Source organism: Prionailurus viverrinus, chromosome C2 (assembly GCF_022837055.1).
Source record: "Prionailurus viverrinus isolate Anna chromosome C2, UM_Priviv_1.0, whole genome shotgun sequence".
Lineage (NCBI taxonomy): Eukaryota > Metazoa > Chordata > Mammalia > Carnivora > Felidae > Prionailurus > Prionailurus viverrinus.
The window spans coordinates 128495750-128516329 of record NC_062569.1 but is presented as its reverse complement, the minus strand read 5'-3'; positions in this window follow the sequence as shown (position 1 = coordinate 128516329).

Sequence of the window (20580 nt, the reverse complement as noted above, 5' to 3'; positions counted from 1 at the left end):
ATCTGCTCCTCTGAGTTAAGGTTTTGAATTGGGTTTTCCTTCTCTGCCTTCTACTGGCACCTTGCTTCTTCTGCCTTTCCCTCCCCCTGCTGTTTCTGCACCAACTTGGGTGTGGTCTACATAACTGGTTCCTATACCCTCCTCAGTGCCTCATGCACCATCAGCTCCTCCATCCTCAAGGTCAAGAAGCAAAGTGCACCCCTTTGGACATCTAGGTCTTTTCCAAATAGAATGAATTGCTAAAGCTTTGATTGCTGAACATAGGTTTGTGTTTTTAACTTATTGCAGAGAAATTAAGGCTATTTGAACCTATTGGAAAACATGCTTTGTGCTTAATTGGTTCATGAATTCACCATCTAAAAAATTCTGGTGTAAACACCTCTCAGTTGGTTACTAAGTCCTCAGTTGGAGACTAAGGTTTCCTAAGAGTTAAAGTTCTGCTAAATGTACTTAAGACTGATGGAAATAAGGAAAGCAACCCTGAATGTAGGAAAGTAGGAGGTATGTAAGAAAGATATAAGGAATGGAAATACATTTTTTGTTGAGGGTAGAAGAAAGTAACTTTGTCATAAATGAGACTGGTTGTTTGGAGAAAAATGGCTTTGGGACAAAGTTTGAAGGCAAAGGACAGTTGTAGAATGTTCGTGAAGGGAAATCTTTGGAAAGGAATTTTATGTGTGCTCAGGATGGACTAAGGTTGAGATGAATGGAATTTTAAAAGTACACTGGCATAAGGTTGAAATTCTGTTTTCCTCTCTGCTCAAATGACAAAGTTTTCTTGGACTGTTGATCTGCTCTTGATAAGACAAGGAAAACAAAGGTTTGTCTTACAGGAAAACCAAAGTTTTAGGTTTCATCTTTACCAGGTCTTTGATTACTTAGTTAAAACTTCTCAATGTTAAAAGAGCTAGGTTTTTCTAGCAACTATATAACGCTATACATTCACCTTTAGGATCTTTTATTGCCACCTTGGTTGAGTAAATAAAGTTTTAAGATTTATAATGATCTGTAATCCGATTTAGGATGTACTTATAACTTTTTAAGGTTTTAACAAACTTCCCAGGATTTAAATGGTAAATGAAGTCTTTTTGACCAATTAGGCCCTTTTATTTGGGATGCTAAGTTACTTGGAAAAGCACTGTTATATGATGGTAAATCTTAGGTTGTATTGCACAGGTAAATGCTGTAACTGCCCAAATATATATGCAATTCCTAAAGTTTTAGGTATAAGGTCATCACTTAATATTCTTGAAGTGTTATGTGTCACAGAAATAAGCAAATTTCTTTGTCAACTGCATCATAATGAACTCTCATCAGATCTTTAACAATGTCTATTTCTGAGATTTTGTCAATTATAATTGTTCTTATTCTGTCACAAAACGTGTTTCTTCTTCAAGGAGATTTATAAAAAGCACTCTGGGGACGAATACAGGTATTCTACATCTTTAAGATTAATACTAAAATGGGTTAAGAATTTCCAGAACTAAAAAGCTGCATTCACATTGAACAAGAATTAGGAACATGGGATTAAATGAACTGAGGAAGATTATAGTTTTGTGACTCTTGTTGGAATTATTGCTGGTTCCTAATGTTTGCTCAGATTAAGGAAACTTTCTCTTAAGATATCTATGATATACAGAAATGTCATAAAGTGTTCATTTGTAAACTGAAGCATTTATCTTTTGTCTCCACCTAAACCCTCTGAAGTTCAAAAACTCTCAGTGAGTATTCTTTAATCTTTCATGGAAATTACAATTGTTTGCATAAGTTCCATAAGAATCTGTTCATCTTTTAACAGGTCACCATTGGAAATACTGGTTATTTTACCAAGGCTTTGACTGGAATGTCATATTTGAGAATGACATCCATAAACTCAGATATGACCAGACAGTTTTAAGGAACTAAGGTTGGCTTTATGAAACATGGAGCTATAAAGCCCCTTGGAAATGTTGGCTTGATACCTTGCTTACAGAGTTCCCAGCAGCTACCAGGTGAATAAAGAAGGTCACTTTCTGGCAGGTGCAGGAACCTCAGGATATCTTGAGGACCTCATGAAGAGGAATTCGCCCAATTCTACAGGTATTGCAGACCTGTCTGATGGCAAGTATTTGGCTTGGTTTCTGGCCTGGAAAACTACTAAAAGTTCAACCCAGAGATTCCTTATAAAAGGTTCCAGCAAAGAAAACTTTAAAGATCCTCATGATCAATCGCTATTCTTGCTGAGCTTATGTAAATAATTAGGCTAGATTTGTTAAGACTGAGATTGTTCTACAAATATATTGGTCTCATTTTGGCTATCTCTGGAAAAGGAGGTTTTTAGAGAAAAAAGCTATGTTTCAACAATGCACCACTGTGGATGTTAAATTCTAGTTCTGATTGTCTTTAAATGTTTGCTGTTTGCCTAAACTAGACAACTTGAGGTAAACTTCAGAAAAATTGTCACAGTATTTCATGTATAGACAATCTTCTGTGTTTGTTATTCTGTGGGGATAATAATAAAACCCCGTGGGCATATGATCATTTAAACAACTGGAAAACGGAATGAATCTCTAAATATGCAAACCATATCTTCCCTAAACCTGATCTGACAGTTACCAGAAACCCGCCCCTTTCAAAGACTTGGAGGTGGACTTTACAGATATACAACGAAATAGAGGATTCAGTTTTAGGTATCACCCCATGGGTCTATCACTCCAGAGTTAAGAAGGCCAACTCAGAGGAACCCTCAACCTGGTGAAGTGATCCAGATCAGTCAACCTGCTTAAACTGACCCTCAAAAAGACACTGGCCTCTGAGATCTCCAGCCCTGCTCCAGCCACACCCTAGACACTGGCTGGCCTGCACATGGCAGAAGCTTGAGGAATCAACGTGTGGACCAGGCCCAGGGGTTCCGGTGCAACTCTGCCAGCCCTTGCCCCCTACTGGTGTCATAGCCCTGATCTTGCTTCTTGCTGTTGGGCTAATAGAGACTGCACCAACGAACTGAACATCGAATGAATGGCAGACTCCCTGGTAACCTTACAAAGCCAAATAAACTCCCTGGCAGCAGTGTCCCTCCAAAATAGGTGAGCCCTCGACCTCCTCACTTCAGAAAAAGGAGGGACTTGTATCTTTCTGGGGGAAGAGTGTTGCTATTTCCTCCCTGACAATCAGGAATCGTCAGGACTAAGGTTAAGGAACTCAAGGAAGGAATTCAACGTAGACAACAGGAAAATATCGTCAATGGAGAGGATAGGATCTCACAGACTGGGCATCCTGACTCCTGCCCTGACACGGCCCCTCCTTTCCATAATTTTACTTGTGACCATTGGCCCCTGTATACTAAATACCCTGGTACGTTTTACTGAAAACACCATTGTTCGCCAAACTGCAGCACGTATCTTAGCCCTCCAACGGTACCGACCCCTAGAGCTAAAAAGTGATGCCTAATAAAAGATTTTTTAAAAGGCATCAAAGGGGGGAATGTTGGGAAAATGAGTAAAATTTTATACCATAAGATGGCCAACGGGACTAAAACAAGCTCTAGTTCCTAGCTTAGAGACTCCTCTTCCAGGTTCTTCCTGCCCTGTTTGCCACACGCAAGAAAGCCGCCACAAATGCGGAAGACGACGCTAAACATTACCCTTCCCCCCTGCATTCGAGGCTCAGATCTTTGGAGAAACAGTCTCCTCCGAGCCCGCCGGTGTTAAATAAATCTCCGATCCACCAAGATCTCTGAGTGCCGCTTGGTTTTTCCGCCAGTGTTCCAGCCTGGTCCCATAACACTCTGAACAAAAGTTAAAAGAGTTTGCCTTGAGATTTTGCTTTTCCTCGCTCTGTACATCCATTCATCAGCAAGATCTATTAATGGACTATGCACTGTAAACATATTTAAACCTATTTATCTTTCCTTCTCTCTACCAGTACCATCCTGACCCCAAGCCACTACCATCTTTTCCCTCATCAACTGTAGTGGTCTTCTGGGCCTAATTCTTCCCTTCATTGGCTTCCATGACACTTAGTAGCAGATCTAAATGTCTTACTTTAGCTTTTATAGCCCTCGATAAAATTGCCCTGCCTTTGCAACTCCACCTCTTTCCCTGCTCACCGGGCTCTGCCTCTACTTTTTTTTTTTTTACCTGTTTCTTTCTTTCTTTTTTTTCCCTCCTGCTTCCTCTGATACACCAAGTTGGGTTCCTCCACAAGGCCTCTATACTCATTGTTCCTTCTTCAGGGAATGACTTCCCACCTTCCTTGTCATCATTACCCAATTCTGAAATGTCAGTTCCTCAGTGACTACTTTCCTGAAGACGCTAAAATAGCCTTAACACGGTCATCTCTATCACATTGCATGTGATATATTTCTCCTACCATCTATAGTGATCACTTCTATTTATTTACTCAAGTTTGCTCTGACCCTCTACACTTGAAATTCAGTGCCATGAAGGCAAAGACTTCAATCTTTTTTTTACCAAATTCCTTCAGTGACCATATAGTTGGATTTTATTTTAGGTGCCTATTTCCTAATATTTATATGGTTTTTAGACATTTGAAAATCTCTTCTGTCTGTGTCCTTAAATTTCTTACAATTATAGGTCTTTCTGTATGTCACTGACTCCTAGACTCCCACATTGCTCTTTGGTCTTCTGGCTCTGTCTCTCTGCTAACTGCCTGCTCATCCCTGCATGAAAGTGTTTTTCAGTGAATATAACATCAAACTGTCACAAGAATCATTCGTGTCATTTAAAACTAGTGAGCAAAATACGATCTGATTCCCAGGCATTTTAAAGCATTAGCCCAAATTTTCACTCATGCAGCAAATGAGCAAGAAATGTAAGAAGGGAATCAGAGAAATGAGTTTATAGAAAAAGCAAATTAGAAACTCAGAGATGATGGAAAATTTATTTAAATGAGTTTGTTTTAATTCAGACGTTGTGTTTCATTTATAGTACTTTTCTATCCATGTTTCTGTATTTCTACATCATTATTCTCTGTTGTCTCCATAAAGTCAAGAATTAAAAAAAAAAATATATATATGTCTTTAATTGTTTTCTTGATTAAAATATTCATGTATTTGAAAATGCGAAAGCACAAAAGCACATAAAGAAATGACTTAAACATGACTGTTTAAAAACCATTACATACGCACACATACACAAAATTATTACATCTACAAGATAACTGCTTGCATATCATATAACTTTAATTTCCAAACATAGATATCTGGCCAGGCTTGTATCAACATCAGGAAAATGTTTGACTAGTAGAGCTAATCCTATTTTAAGGCCTGATTTTTTTTCCCCAGATAGACGGTAAATAAGATAATATAGTAGGACTAGATGCAGTTCTACTACAAATATATCCTCATCTAAAAGTAACTTTAAGATACATGTTTTTTATTAAGCTGGGATCCCTGTTTTTCAGTCTGAAGCAAACTGCTTCCATATTAGCCTTACTCACTATAATGACTCCAATACAACTGTTAGCCTAAGGAAACTTAGGGGAAAACATTCATTAAATGCTCTATTTTTGCCAACAAATGTGCTTACTTCCTTATGAAGCATCTCTCCTTTTAAAATTTCTTTTGGTTCACTGATCAACTCAAGGATATCCTGGTCCAGAGCAGCAAGTCACAGTGTGTTTATAGGTGTTGTTGACAAGAGAAAATGCACCGCATGCACTAGGACAGAAGCAGAGTTGTTACAGAGAAAGAGGAGGATATGCGATGAATTTCAGTAGGAAGGAATTTCAGTCAACAGTTCCCTACTTCAGTTTTTCTCTTTTCTGATATATTCGAAAAGAAGTAGCCTTCCCATACTAAAGACAATTACTTAGAAAGCACTTTTCAAATAGATTTTTTTTCTAATTTGGGTTTATGTAAAGGTTTTATATAGTCAACAACAGCAGATAGATATAAAGAAATGGAGTTACAAGTAAGACTACTATATTTTCCCCTAAAAGGATTAGTGACAATCTCCCTAGATTTAAGAAAGAATAATATATTAAACATCAAGCAAAAAAATGGGAAAAGGAGGGTCACCCAGATGGCTCAGTCAGTTAAGCATCTGACATTTGATTCTGGCTCAGATCATGATCTGAGTTCCTAAGTTCCAGCCCAGCTCAGGCTCTGCGCTGACAGCACAGAGCCTGCTTGGGATACTCTGTCTCCCTCTCTCTCTTTGCCCCTCCCCTGCTAGTGCTCTCTCCCTCTCAAAATAAACATTTTTTTTATGGAGAAAGGGGGGCACCTGAGTGGCTCAACCAGTTAAGTGTTCTACTTCCGCTCAGGTCATTATCTCGTGGTACCTGCGTTCAAGACCCGTACCTGGCTCTAGGCTGACAGCTCAGAACCTGGAGCCTACTTTTGATTTTATGTCTAACTTTGCTCTCTGTCCCTACTGCCTGCCCACCTGCCTCTCTCTCAAAAAGTAAATAAACATTTAAAAAAAAATTAAGGGGCACCCAGTGGCTCAGTAGGTTAAGCCTCCAATTTCATCTCAGGTCATGATCTAATGGTTCATTGGTTCAAGCCCCACATGGGGCTCAGTGCTGACAGTTCAGAGCCTGGATCCTGCTTCTGATTCTGTGTGTGTCTCTCTCTGCCCCTCCCCTGCTCACATGCTCGCTCACTCTCAAAAATAAATAAACATTCAAAAATTTTTTAAAAAGTTAATGGAAAAAGGAATATCAAGCTTATACATGGAATTAAATCCAGGAATGAAAATGACAGAATTTTGAACATAGTTCAACTCTGAATAAAGGTTGAGGAGTGAGGGAGAGTAGGCAGAGATTAACAGAAATGAAAGTGGGATTTAAAAATGCTCTTCAAAGAAAGTTATGTGTTATTTTGATAAAGAATGTAAGCTGGTACAGGTTTGGGAGGATAATTTGGCAATAGGTATCTAGAGACCTAAAACTGAACAGTTTTCTGCTTTTCAAAAAGGAAAACTATCAAAAATATTTTCATAAAATAATTTTCTCCCCAATACCATATTTTCATCTTGGAGATGGCAAGTATGAGTGCAGTGGTGATTCATCTAGAGGATTAAAAAATCATCAAGCTCCCTCACTGCCCAAGACGGATGTGGAGAAATAAATACTCCTTTAAAAATTTCCCCTTTTACTACAATGCATCTTTCCTTTAAAAAAAAAACACACTAGAAAACCATCATCACACAGAATGTACTTTGTCTTTCACAGACAAAAGGGTTAAGGGAAGGACTAGTATGCCATAGGCAATTGGGAAGAATGAGTAAAAGGCCATGGCTCCCTCTCTCTCTTCCTTATTAACTTATTTTCCTTTTAACTACATTGTCTTCCAGCCTCCTCTGAACTGGCTGCCCAAATCTAAATTGGACTGAATTGCTATGGTAGAAATATATGCCAAGTCAATAGTCCAGATAAATGATATCTCCCATGCTTTCTCTGCTCTGTCCACAGAAAAATACTAAACCAATGCATTTGCCACTATCTCCCTGGATTTAAAAAAAAAGACAGATAAAGCCCAAAAATGAATAAATTCCTAAATGACAATGCCACATTTTATGACATTGGTTCTTGCTTTGTATTTTACTTCTCTCTCCATATAGAAACCATGATATTATCTAGAAACTAGCAAAATTCCCAATTCTTATCCCTACTGAAATGTATTTCTCAGCTGAAAGTGGGAATATTATGGAAAAAGTTGTTAAGGATGTTTTAGAAGATGTCATACTTAAATTAAGAAAAGAGAAAGTAAAGGAGCCTATTAAAGAAAGAAGTTTTCTAAAGCAGAGAGCACATATTTTTTTTATTTTGGATTAATCAGTGATTTTAAAAACACAAATATTTATTAAGTAACAACTAGGTACTAGGAACTACAATGGGAGAATAAGCTTTTGGTTACTGAACAAGTATGGAAGGCCAAATTATAGAGTATTTGGAAACTAGCAGTAGAAACAAGTACTTAAATACCTAGGCAGAATGGAGCATTTAAAAAGTTCTTGAGAAAGAGGGAAAATAACAAAGTATGTGTTTGCCATTATAACTGAGGTCTGCAAACTACTGCCTGAGGGTCTAATCTAGGTCTCTCAAGCTGGGAACTTTTTGTGTGTCTTTAAATACTTAGAATAACATTTAATGATGTGAACATTATATGTAATTCAAATTTCAGTGTCTATAAATAAAGTTTGATGGCTTTTTTTTCTTGGAATACAGCCACAACTATTCAATTATGTATGTTTTTTAAGTGTATCTATTTATTCATATTGAGAGAGACTGAGAGAATGAAAGCAGGGGAGGGGCAGAAAGAGAGGGAGAATCTCAGGCAGGTTCCGTGCTGCCAGCATGGAGGCTGATGCAGGGCTCCAACCCATGAAACTGTGAGATCGTGACCTGAGTAGATATCAAGAGTTGGACACTTGACCGACTGAGCCACCCAGGTGCCCCCTCAATTATGTATTTTTTATGGATGTGTTTGTGCTACAGTGGCAAACTTAAGTAGGTAAGTGGTTGTGGTTCCTAACAAGTAGGATCAATTTTTTTCCTCCATTCAAATTCTAGGCAAGTTTAAGAAAAAAAAATGAAAGAAAAAAGTAAGTGACATTTAAAAAAATAAGACTCTGGCCTGGGTGGCTCCATCGGTTAAGCATCCAACTCTTAATATCAGCTCAGGTCATGATTTCAAGGTTCTTGAGATCAAGCCCTGCATAGGGCTGACAACACAGAGCCTGTTTGGGATTCTCTCTTTCCCTCTCTCTCTGCCCTTCACCCTGCTTGTGCACATGCACTCTCTCTCTCTCTCTCAAAATAAATAAACATTAAAAGGGGGGGCATCTGGGTGACTTAGTCGGTTGACCATCCAATTCTTGAATTCAGCTCAGGTCATGATCTCACGGTTCATGAGTTCAAGCCCCAAGTCAGGTTCTGTTCTGACAGTGTGAAGTCTGCTCAAGATTTCTCTCTCTCTCTCTCTCTCTCTCTCTCTCTCTCTGCCCCTCCCTACTCATTCTCTCTCTCTGTCTCTCTCTCTCTAAATAAATAAACTTAAAAAAAATAAGACTCTGTTAACTAATAAAGCTAACGTTGGAAAATAAGTTTTATACCTGTGGGCTAGAGGACATCCTAATAGTGAATATCATTTTAGACTAGATTCACGTATTAAGTCATAAGAAGTACTGAGCAAGGCGCCTGGGTGGCTCAGTTGGTTAAGCATCCAACTCTTGATTTCAGCTCTGGTCATGATCTCACAATCAAGCCCTGCATTGGGCTCTGCACTGGATATGGAACCTGCTTAAGATTCTCTTTCTCCCTCTGTCTCTTCCTTGCCTGCTCTCTCTCTTTCAAAAAAAAAAAAAAAAGCAGCAGCAGCAGCAACAACAGCAATGACGAACTATAGGCCCTAGTGTGTGGGGTGGGCCCCTTTTACCATATAACATACAACAGAATAGGATACATATTTCTACAGGTTAGTTATTTCCCAAAGAGGAAGATAGGATAAGAAGAGGAGTTTTTTAATAACCAACTCAATAATCATATAAGTAAACCCTACTCTCCAGAGGGTATTCACAGAGGTAGAAAAACCATTAGTGCTTTTCTTTTCATGAGAGAAGGGTATGTGCTACCCAGCTATCCTCAGCTTTTTTGGTTTCTTAACCCTCTGGCCTTAAGGAGTAAGTCAAACAGAGCTATGATTACCCTCTTCAGGACCAGGCATCAGCACATGGACAGTCTTTCCCCCACCTTCCTTGAATAAAAGGCAGTGATCCTTTGTGATTTCTTTTGGAATCACTGGTATAGAACACATATTTTGCATCTAGAAGGCCATAAAATACCTCAGAACAGTATATTAACAGCACTAATGCCAAATCCACTCTGTAATCAAAGCTTTACATTCAATTCCCACACTATTTCCCATTCAAGAGCTTTCTAACCAAGTTTTCCATTGTGGCCTATCCGAGCTTCTATAAACAAAGAAATTATGGACACCATTATAATGTTTCCATAATAAAAATTTACAACCAAACTTCAATGGCAAATTTCCAGTGACCAAAATGTATTCCAAATAGGAGTACCAATATTCTCCTCCCATTATTAAATTCCCAGAATTCAGAGAGAACTTCAGTTTTGAACTTACAATTCCTCAAAATTAAAGTCTAAAGAAATCAAAGTCCCTGTTGTTTACATTCCTCAAGTCAATATCTCTTTCACTTTCTGCCTGCTTTTCTTCCTGGATTCCATATTTCAGTGATTACTGCTACCCACACCCTGGTCTCTCACACTAGAAACCTGGGAGTGATATCCATCATCTACCACACATTCCACAGATATGTGACTGCCAACTCCTAGCAATCTTGTCTCCTAACTCACCCTTACATGTGTCCAGTTCTCCTTTCATTGACATTTGTTCAGGGCAAACTTTTGTCACACCTCAGCCGGATTATTGTAGAGCTTCTTACAGGTCTCCTGCCACGAATCACCTTCCTAGCCCCCCATCATTCACACTAGACACAAATTAAACCTAATTCAACTATATCTGCTGACACAGACTGGTAAGCAAATCAAGTTACATTTATGTAAAAAGAAAAAAGGTATCAGCCCATCTATAATACAAAAGGAACAATCAATATGTATGCATGTGTACGTATAAATGGATAAAAGAATCCTATGAGTTTTTGGATACACCAAATGTTTATGGTGATTTCCTCTGGGGGGAAAAAGCAGGAAGATTAATTTGGGCTGGGTAACTGTGAACATGGAATGTTATATTTTATTCCATATATTCTATATAACCTAATTATTCTAATGATAGAATATAACTTTATATTGTTGCATTATTTGTTAAAAAAAACAGACAAAATCTGGAAGTGTGGAAAGCAACAACAGCATCATAAAGATGTAGCAAGTATGCAAAACTATACAAACCCCTGGTCACAGAGACTACTCAGTGGGCTTTCCACAGCTCTGGGTGTGAAGTGATAAACTTCTTTGTAGGAAGGCAGCAATGGATAAGGAAAAGTGGTGTCAGGGAAAAAGCAGAAAAGTCAAAACACCTTTGAAATGGAGAAACATCCAAATAAGTCACTCAGCCTAGCAGATAAAAGAGAATTAAATATCAAAGATAACATCAAGGTTTCCATCTTGACAGCAGTGATGATTTATAACTGAAATAGGTGATTAATATGTGAAGGTGACATACCTCTTCAGGTGATATTTTTATTTCCATATTGATGGTCTATGTTTGGGATGATGAGAAAACAATCAGGTGGAGATGTTTGTGTATGTAGTCAGAGCTGCAGCCTTAACAACAAAAGATGAGAGATTTGCTTGTTTCATCATCATGAGTATAAGGTAACAGTTAACTCCATGAGAAATGGAATGTAGGGACAGAACAGAACTAAAGACCAAAAGGCTGAACACATTCTTTAGGGAGTCACAAAACAACTAAGAAGTCACTATGAGAATTAAAAATGTGAAATGCACAAAGGACTCAAAGGAAGCGAACATTTCAGGCAGAGCTGGGAGATCTGGATTTTAGAGTGATAACTAGGATGAGTGTGTTTGAGTAAAGTTCTTTGGATTTGACAAAAAATAGTTTTTAGTGACTTTGAAAATAAAAGTTTTTGTAAATATATACCTGTCTTTTTAGGAAAAAAAGGTTACATACTAAAATAGGCTATATTGTATGAGTGAATGAATATACTATACGATATTAAACATACATTCTGTGAGAAGAAGCTAATGTGGGCAAATGGTATGAACATGATAAACAGACAGTAAACCACAAATAGCTATCAACTATATGAAGAGATCCTTAAGCTCATTTGTAATCAGAGAAATGCAAATTAAAGTAAAATAATTTACCACTTTACAACCATCTGATTGGCAGAAACTAGAAAGTTGAATAGTGGTAATTATTAGTGGGGATGTGAAGAAACCAGACAAGCTTAATCTTACTCAAGAGCACTTTAGCAATATTTATTCAGATTAAAACTGCTTATACCCTGTGTCCCAGTATTCCTATTCCTGGGTATGTAGCCCAAAACTATACTCACAGAGGACTAAGAAGGGGCATCTATGATTATTGTATTAATCAGGAGAGATTAGATTATGCGGTGGTAACCTCCAAACCCCTTACTTGAAATAACATAGGTTTGATTTGGCTTTTGTTCACACTACAAGTCAATCACAGTTTGGCAAGCCGACCTTGCTCACTGTACTCACTCAGTATGAGGGTGTAGCCACCTATCTTGAACACTGGCAGCCACTGTGAAGAGGAGAAGATAAACTCTGGAGGGTTTCAAATTGTGACATATGTCACATCGGCCCACACTTATTGGTCAGAATTATATATAAGAAGTGGTCAGGCAATACAAACCTCCTGAGATGTATTCTCATACTGTGATAACCAGAAATATCTCTGAACAATGCCAAGGTCTTCCATAAAATAATCAATGCATCACTGCAGTAGCAAATATGTAGTCAATTTAGGTGTCTACCCCAAAGTGTATCTCAGTGAAGTAAATTACCGTGTAGGTTTTCTGTGGAGTCCTAGGCTGCAATTAGAAGCAAAAACTAGAATATATGCAAAAACATATATAATAAAAATAAATGCTGGGGCACCTGGGTGACTCAGCTGGTTGAGTGTCTGACTTTAGTTCAAATCATGATCTCAAGGTTTGTGAGTTCGAGCCCCACGTCAGGCTCTCTGATGTCAGCACAGGGTCTGTTTCGGATCCTCTGCCCCCCATCTCTCTGACCCTCCCCTGCTCATGCTTTCTCTCTCAAAGATGAGTAAACATTAAAAAAATAAGTAAATGCTTACTGGAGAAAAGGAATAAAGGTTTTCAACATAGTAACATTTATGTAACTTAAACACATATACCTACACCAGATAACAAGGATATATACAAATTTAGGGATACATATCCAACACATCTAAGTTAGTTGACTATGAAGGAGAGGAAAGAAATTGAGAATAAGAAGAGAGGGCTGTTATACATTAAATCAATAAAGTAAAAGGACATCTCATACTGACCATAGGTGCCGTGAATGGAGGAATAGGTCTATTTTCATAATTCACATGAGGCTATATATAGGAGTAAGCAGCTAACTAAAGTATATCTAACAGAGCCTGAAGAAGTTCAAAATTCAGTGGGGGAGTTGAAACTTATTCTAGGAATTGCCACTAACCTATTGGTGTGAGGCAATATTTTGAGAATTAGAGAGAAAGTGTGAAATGTTGTAGAAATAAAGAGAGGCAACTATGGTTGTGGTAAAATGGACCCATGATAAGAGAAAGAAAAAAAGAATTAAAAAAGGGACAAATAAGTCTGTTTGAGAAAATACATGCCTTTTTGTCACCTTTTGTGGAGGTTGCTTAAAATTACAAGCGAAGGAGAAGAAATTGTAAGAATGAGAGCTCGCGATGAGGCAAATTATTATTAGCAGCCACCCATCAGAAATTTTAAATCAGTAAGGAATACTATATTGCTGCTCTTGGTTTTTAAATAAACTACACTTGCTAACGTAGAGAGATGTGAAAGCTCTTACACATCATGCATGTTCCCTGCTACTTGGCACCAAGGGCAGTCTCTCTTTAGGGCAGTGGCCATAACTTCTACCTGCAGATTCTATTTTTCTTTAATGCTGAGCTTCTTTGCCTTCTTGGACTTGTGGTGTTTCTCCCCAGAATAAGTCACTCTGTCTATATTTGACTCATGTCAGCATGGCTCACAGACTTCTCTTTCTTTGCAGAAATTGCCAATTACATGGTGCTCTTGCTGACTTTCAACCTGACCTTAAACTAGAAATACCCATCTTGTGAGCACTTGATGCCTACCTATCACCCTTCCATATCCCACTATGCATTCGACACCCACAAACAATATCCAAGCAAAACCTGCCTAGGGATCATGTTTCTCGTCTTCCTCTTGTTACATGTCAGGGTTGGAAGTTGTTGTGAGCATGGATACCAAGCTGGTAGACGGCCAGAAATCCATCACCACAGCTTTAGAGAACATGCTGGTGAAGATCATGCCTTACATTACCTTATTTTTATGTAATACGGAGCCATTTTCTAAAAAGTGCTTTTGCATTGACATATAGGATCTTTATGAATTTCCTGGTTAAATGAAAAAAAAAGAGAGAGAGAAAATTAGTGAGCAGACAGAAGTGTGGCATTGAAAGAGCTGGAAGTGATTCTTATGGTTATTCAAGAGTTTCACACTTCTCTTTTGGGAAAAACATGACCTTTATTTTATAGATCCAGAACTTGACTCCACATTGCAAATATACTCAGACAAAAGAGAAAAATCATAATGAGAGGAGGAAGGGCAAAAGGACAGAGCTAAAATTATGGGCTTCTTGTAAAATAGCTTATTATTTACTTGAATTTTTAATAATTCCACTTTGTAGTAAGTATTTGAAATAAAACTTAGGGTCATTAATTCTAATATTCATACAACCTTAATGATAATTTATTAACACTTGCTTCTATTTGGAACTTAAAATAATATTGACATCAGAAAATGTGTTATTAGCTGGAGATGCATATGGCTTACAAAGATTATAATAAACAAACATTGATTTTTGCTGAGGTGATGATCAAGGTAAAAATCAATCGATATTTTTCCATTTCAACAAAATCTTAAAATTACCAACCTCAAAATCTAATGAGTCTGATTCCTTACTCTTTCTACTGGAGAGCTTATGGGAAAATGCAGCATCCCCTGGAGAAGCGAGAAAACTGTTTCTCTGGAAACTTCTCGTATACTTTTTTGACTATCATCCTGCCTCCGGATTTAACAGTCTTGCCCAGATACTTTGGCAAGAGTGAAATGACTACACACGGAGAGAGGGATGGCTTTTCTTTAAATGTTCCCTTCTATGGGGGCGCCTGGGTGGCACAGTCGGTTAAGCGTCCGACTTCAGCCAGGTCACGATCTCGCGGTCCGTGAGTTCGAGCCCTGCGTCGGGCTCTGGGCTGATGGCTCAGAGCCTGGAGCCTGTTTCCGATTCTGTGTCTCCCTCTCTCTCTGCCCCTTCCCCGTTCATGCTCTGTCTCTCTCTGTCCCAAAAATAAATAAACGTTGAAAAAAAAAATTTATAAATGTTCCCTTCTATGAACTAGGAAAAATTATCTACCTCTTCAATAATAAAAAAAAAAAATAAAGAAGAAAGGAAAGAAAGAAAAAAGAAAGTGGAATGGAAACAGAGTGCTGTAATATCAAATGAACAGTAGAGAGTCAGTCATATTTCTACATGTTTCTTTCAAATCTTACAGAATTTTTAACAAACCCCTAAAGTACCCTGTGGTCTCGAAAGCTTTTAAGAATAAACTATACAGGGGCACCTGGGTGGCTCAGTCAGTTGAGCGTCTGACTCTTGACTTCGGTTCAGGTCATGATCCCAGGGTCATCTGATCGAGCTCCACATCAGGCTCTGCACTGAGCGTGGACCCTTCTTGAGATTCTCTCTCTCCCTCTCCTTCTTCACTTCTCCCCCACTGAACTCTCTCTCTCTCTAAAATCATAAAAATAATGTATAAACCATACAAAAGTTGATGAATGTTGTTTCCACTATCATCATGACAAAAACATTTAATTTTGAAACTTTATTGTTTTACTTTGATTCTGCACGTGTCATTGAAATATAGATTATTTTCCCCACATTAGATGACTGCCTTAATAATCAAAACAATGTTTATCCATTCTTTAACTTTTTTCCCTAATATTTACATCTACAAAGTCAAATTTCCTCAAAAAACTGTCATATTAAAATATATGTAAAACATACATACATACACACTCATAGCCTAAACAATGAACATTCCAATGAAAAGACTATAATGCCCTCCCATGTGAAATGCCTTTTTCTTTCCTCAGTCTCCCCTTCTCACCCCATTTGAAAGGAAAGATCAAACGATTGATTGTTTAGGCATATGCTGTGACCAGGTGTTACCTGCTTCATAAACATAAGAAATGAATCAAATCACAAAATGCTAGAGCTGGAAAGTTTTCATTGTATACCAGTCCTACCTGCTCATTTTAGAGATAAGGAAATTATACAGAGAAGACCGCAGAGCTGGGAATAGAAAGGAGGTCTCTGGTATGCAGCTTATAAAAATAAGGTCTCCAGCTTACAGTCTGAATGCTTTTCCAAATGTGAAATTGAATTTTGAGAAGGTTCTATATTTCTATTAAAGGGAGGTTTGCAGAAATGGAGAAAGTTTAAGAAAAGAGAAAGAAGAAATGGGAAACTGTCACTAAATTCTGATTGGAGTTAAACCTTCCAAAATAGAAAACCTTGTTCATAGTTTAATACACGCTGCACTATTGTTCAGTCCTTGTCTCCGCCTTTTCTCCAGATTATTGCCAAACACTCCTTATTCTGAAATTTACCTTTACTTCACTCTTTTTCTTTTTCTGATTTGGCCCAAGAATTTGAAGTGGCTGCTACATTTGAGCAGTTATTAACCCCTGGTGACTGTGCTACTAACTGGGACACTGGAAATTCCCTTCTCCGTATTTACTTTGGCTGTGGCTCTGGGAAGCTGGAACTCGGAACCGCAGAGAGAGAATCCAGTACAAACCACACCCTTTCCTGAACTGCCTTTCAAGCTCCGTCTAGTTCTATTAAGAAACAATGCCCTAAATCAAACATTAAGCTTGATTCACATTGAAATGAACATGCACATGTCTTTACTGGCAGGACAAGTGGCAACAGCAGGTGCTGATTCAGAAGAATTAGTGTTAACTTTCCACTTACTAGGTTCTGCCGTTTGAAATACAGCGCATTTCCTCCCTTCAGCTGGCTAATTTTGTTATGCTCTCTCCTCACTTATACATATTTGCATTCTAAAGTAGTCACCGAATACATGAAGCAGTGATATTGAGGCACCATTTAGTTTGTATATTTTCTATATACCATTTTCCAGAGATTTAAGTATTAATAACAACCATTGTTCCCATTTTATAGAAGATGGGATCAAGAAAGGGTAGCGTTAAAATACTTGTCTAAAATTACATCACTGGTAAATGCATTTGCTGAAATCTGAAGCCAAGTTTAGTCAACAGCATCTCCACGTTGATGCCTTTCTCTCTGTGTTCTCCAACCCAGGCTCTGCCCTGACCTTCTGACTCATGCCCTCACTGCCCACTTGGCATCTATGTTTGGATGTCAGGTAGGAATCTCGAGCTTAAAATATCTGTACAGATGAGGATCTTATTACCATACTCTTTCTCCAACCATTATTTCTACTTTATTAGTAAATGGTACCACCATCTGCTTAGCTGCTCAAACTTAAAGTCTTAGAGATCTATGTATGAATCTTCCCTTTCCTTTGATCCCATCACGCATACCCAATTACCTTGGAAATCTGATTAGTTTGCCTTTGCACACACACACACACACACACACACACACACACACACGCATATATATATGTATATATCATCTATCTAATTCTCTCCATTTCCTCATTTCTCCCTAGTGACCAAAATACCATGGAACCTGTTCAGAAGTACTGCATCTTAACTAGTCTCCCTGCATTTACTTTATCCTAAAATAAGTAATTTTTCATAAAACAATTTAAAAATACAAATCAGTTGATATCACTTATCTGCCTAAAGTGTTTTTTCCATTTCTCTTAAAAATATGAAGACTTGGGGCACCTGGGTGGTTCAGTTAGTTAAGCCTCTGACTTCAGCTGAGGTCATGATCTCAAGGTTTGTAGGTTCAAGCCCTGTATTGAGCTCTGTGCTGACAGCTCAGAGTCTGAAGCCTGTTTCAGATACTGTCTCTCCCTCTCTCTCTGACCCTCCCCTACTCATCCTCTGTCTCCCTCTCTCAAAAAGAAATAAACATTTTTAAAAATTTTAAAAGAAATACAAATTCTTTAATTTGACTTTAAGTCTGTATGATCTGGTCCCTGCCTTCATTACAAATACTCTCTTTTACTATGCTATATTTACATAAACATCCTTTCAATTATTTTATTTTTTAAATGTTTACTTATTTTTGAGAGAGAGAGAGAGAGATAAAGACAGAGCGTGAGCAAGGGAGGAGCAGAGAGAGAGGGAGACACAGAATCTGAAGCAGGCTCCAGGCTCTGTCAACACAGAGCCTGATGCAGGCCTCGAACCCACCAACCATCAGACCATGACCCGAGCTGTAGTCAGATGCTTAACCGACTGAGCCACAGTCAGGTGCTTAACTGACTGAGCTGCCTAGGGGCCCTTAATTTTGTTAATACCTAAAACCCTCCACTCTGGGTCTGCACATACCTCTTTCAGGGATCATCCCACAGCCATTCATAGCATTCATAGCCCTTATTATTCTCATTTCTCAAGACTGAATACTAAAATCATCTTCTCCAAGAGGCCTTCCCTGACCATCCTACATAAAGTAGCATATATTGTTACACTTTATCAAAATTAAACTGTGTCATTTCTATAACTTTTATCACAATCTGTCATTAACTTTATTGTTTACTACATTTGCTACTTCCTTGCACTGAAACATAAATTTCATATAGCCAAAAATTCTTGAGTCTTGTTTATTGGTGTATTAATGCTTAGCATGGTAGCTGGAACATATTTTGTGAGATTTAAGAATCCAAAATGATAAATATAAAATTAAATACCTACTAAGAGTGAGAAAAATATGGAAAGTCAGAAACTTTAAACACAGCAAATATCAAAATCAGAAAAATCAGCTAACTGGCTGGTAGATCTGTGTTTCTGAGTCATCATCATTGTTGATATGTCAACACAGCAGTAGGAAGGGTATTTCTGAAAGTCATTCCACTTTGGGCTATCTACCTAACTATTCCAAAATTGACTGCAAGCTACATAAATATATTCCATATAACATAACTTCAATCTATCTTTAGCTCAACATCCTCTCACCATATGCAAAAACTAGCAATGACCACTAAATAAGAATGCTAGCTGATTTCAGGGGAAGTCTAATAGAGGAAAATTTAGAGTACAGAGACACTGTAATCATAACCAACTATGGTTAAAATATCCCACTTCTATACATTTTACAGACATACCACCATGTGACCACACTGATAAGGTGTCTTGCAATAGCATGAAAGAAGCCTGTGCAAGTGGTGAGTCTCAAACTAAACTTTAGTTGGTTTCATAGTAGTCTATCTTGAATGTGTCCACTGTCACACAATTAGTGGCAGGACCTGAACTAAAACATCTTGTTGATTTTCAATTTCATGTGCACACAAAAGTCTCAGTAAAAAAGTAAAAAAGTTCTAGTGGTACAGGTGTGTGTGTGTGTGTGTGTGTGTGTGTGTGTGTGTGTGTTTTGCTACGTAATGAAGGATTTTTTTTTAACTTTTTTTTTTCAACGTTTATTTATTTTTGGGACAGAGAGAGACAGAGCATGAACGGGGGAGGGGCAGAGAGAGAGGGAGACACAGAATCGCAAACAGGCTCCAGGCTCTGAGCCATCAGCCCAGAGCCTGACGCGGGGCTCGAACTCACGGACCGTGAGATCGTGACCTGGCTGAAGTCGGACGCTTAACCGACTGCGCCACCCAGGCGCCCCAATGAAGGATTTATTGACAGACTTAACTAATGGTTTTCAGTCAAAAAAAGTGGAAGTTAGCTAATATTCACAAAGGTAGTTTGTATTCATTAGAAAAAGTACTTCATGGGTTATGAATAAATAAAGCTGTAATTGGATATTATATTAGGAATAATAAGAAAGTAGGTTGGAACTTGTTTTTTGTAAATTAATTTGGCAGGGATGTGCTCCTTGGGAAACCAGGCATGTTTTGGAACAGTGCTGAGGCTATGAATCATAGTCTCTTTGTTGACAAAATATCCAAAATGTGGAATCAATTCGTTAATAAAGTCATGTACAGACAAGTATAGATGTTCCTTTCCTCTCTGTCTCCCCTCTCCCAAACACTTTCACTCCTGCTATCTTAAATGAAAGAATATCTTGTTACAAACAATTGGTTATGTGGCAAAGGTAGGAATCCATAAACATAGGTTAGAGAAGAACCATGGAAGGTAGCTTAGATCCTGAAATAGGGGTAAGAATAGGAGACCAAGGAGAAGAATAAACCCTTTTGCCATACACAATGGCCTGAAAGGCTAAGGCAGAATCTTCAGCGTTCTGAGAAACAGGAATGGAAAAAACAGGATTAATGTGAACAATTCTCTAACGCAAAAGCTTTCACCTAAAGTCATATAAGTAACACAAACAGAGGCTGTCCTCCTGGACTGAATGGGGAGAATTACAGAAATCAAAACTGGTGAATTTGCTCCAAAATTGTGATAGTATTTGAAAGAATATAGGGTCTCAAAGAATATCACCAGCTTTAGGAATTTTATTATAAATGAAGATATGATTTTCCATCATTTCTGGGAATTTTAATACTGTTTCAATCAGCCTCATTCTGAGTTTTTATGATGCTAAATTGATCTCTGAAAAACACTCAAATGGAACAGCAGGAGGGTGACTTGGACATCTGAGTTTTATTAAGGATGGAAATTCTATCTTTATTTTAGAGGATAACCAGAGTATATTGATTGTTCTAATTTTCCATTTATTCTGTCTTGACAATACTCAGGTAAGTATTTTTTTTGTTATATC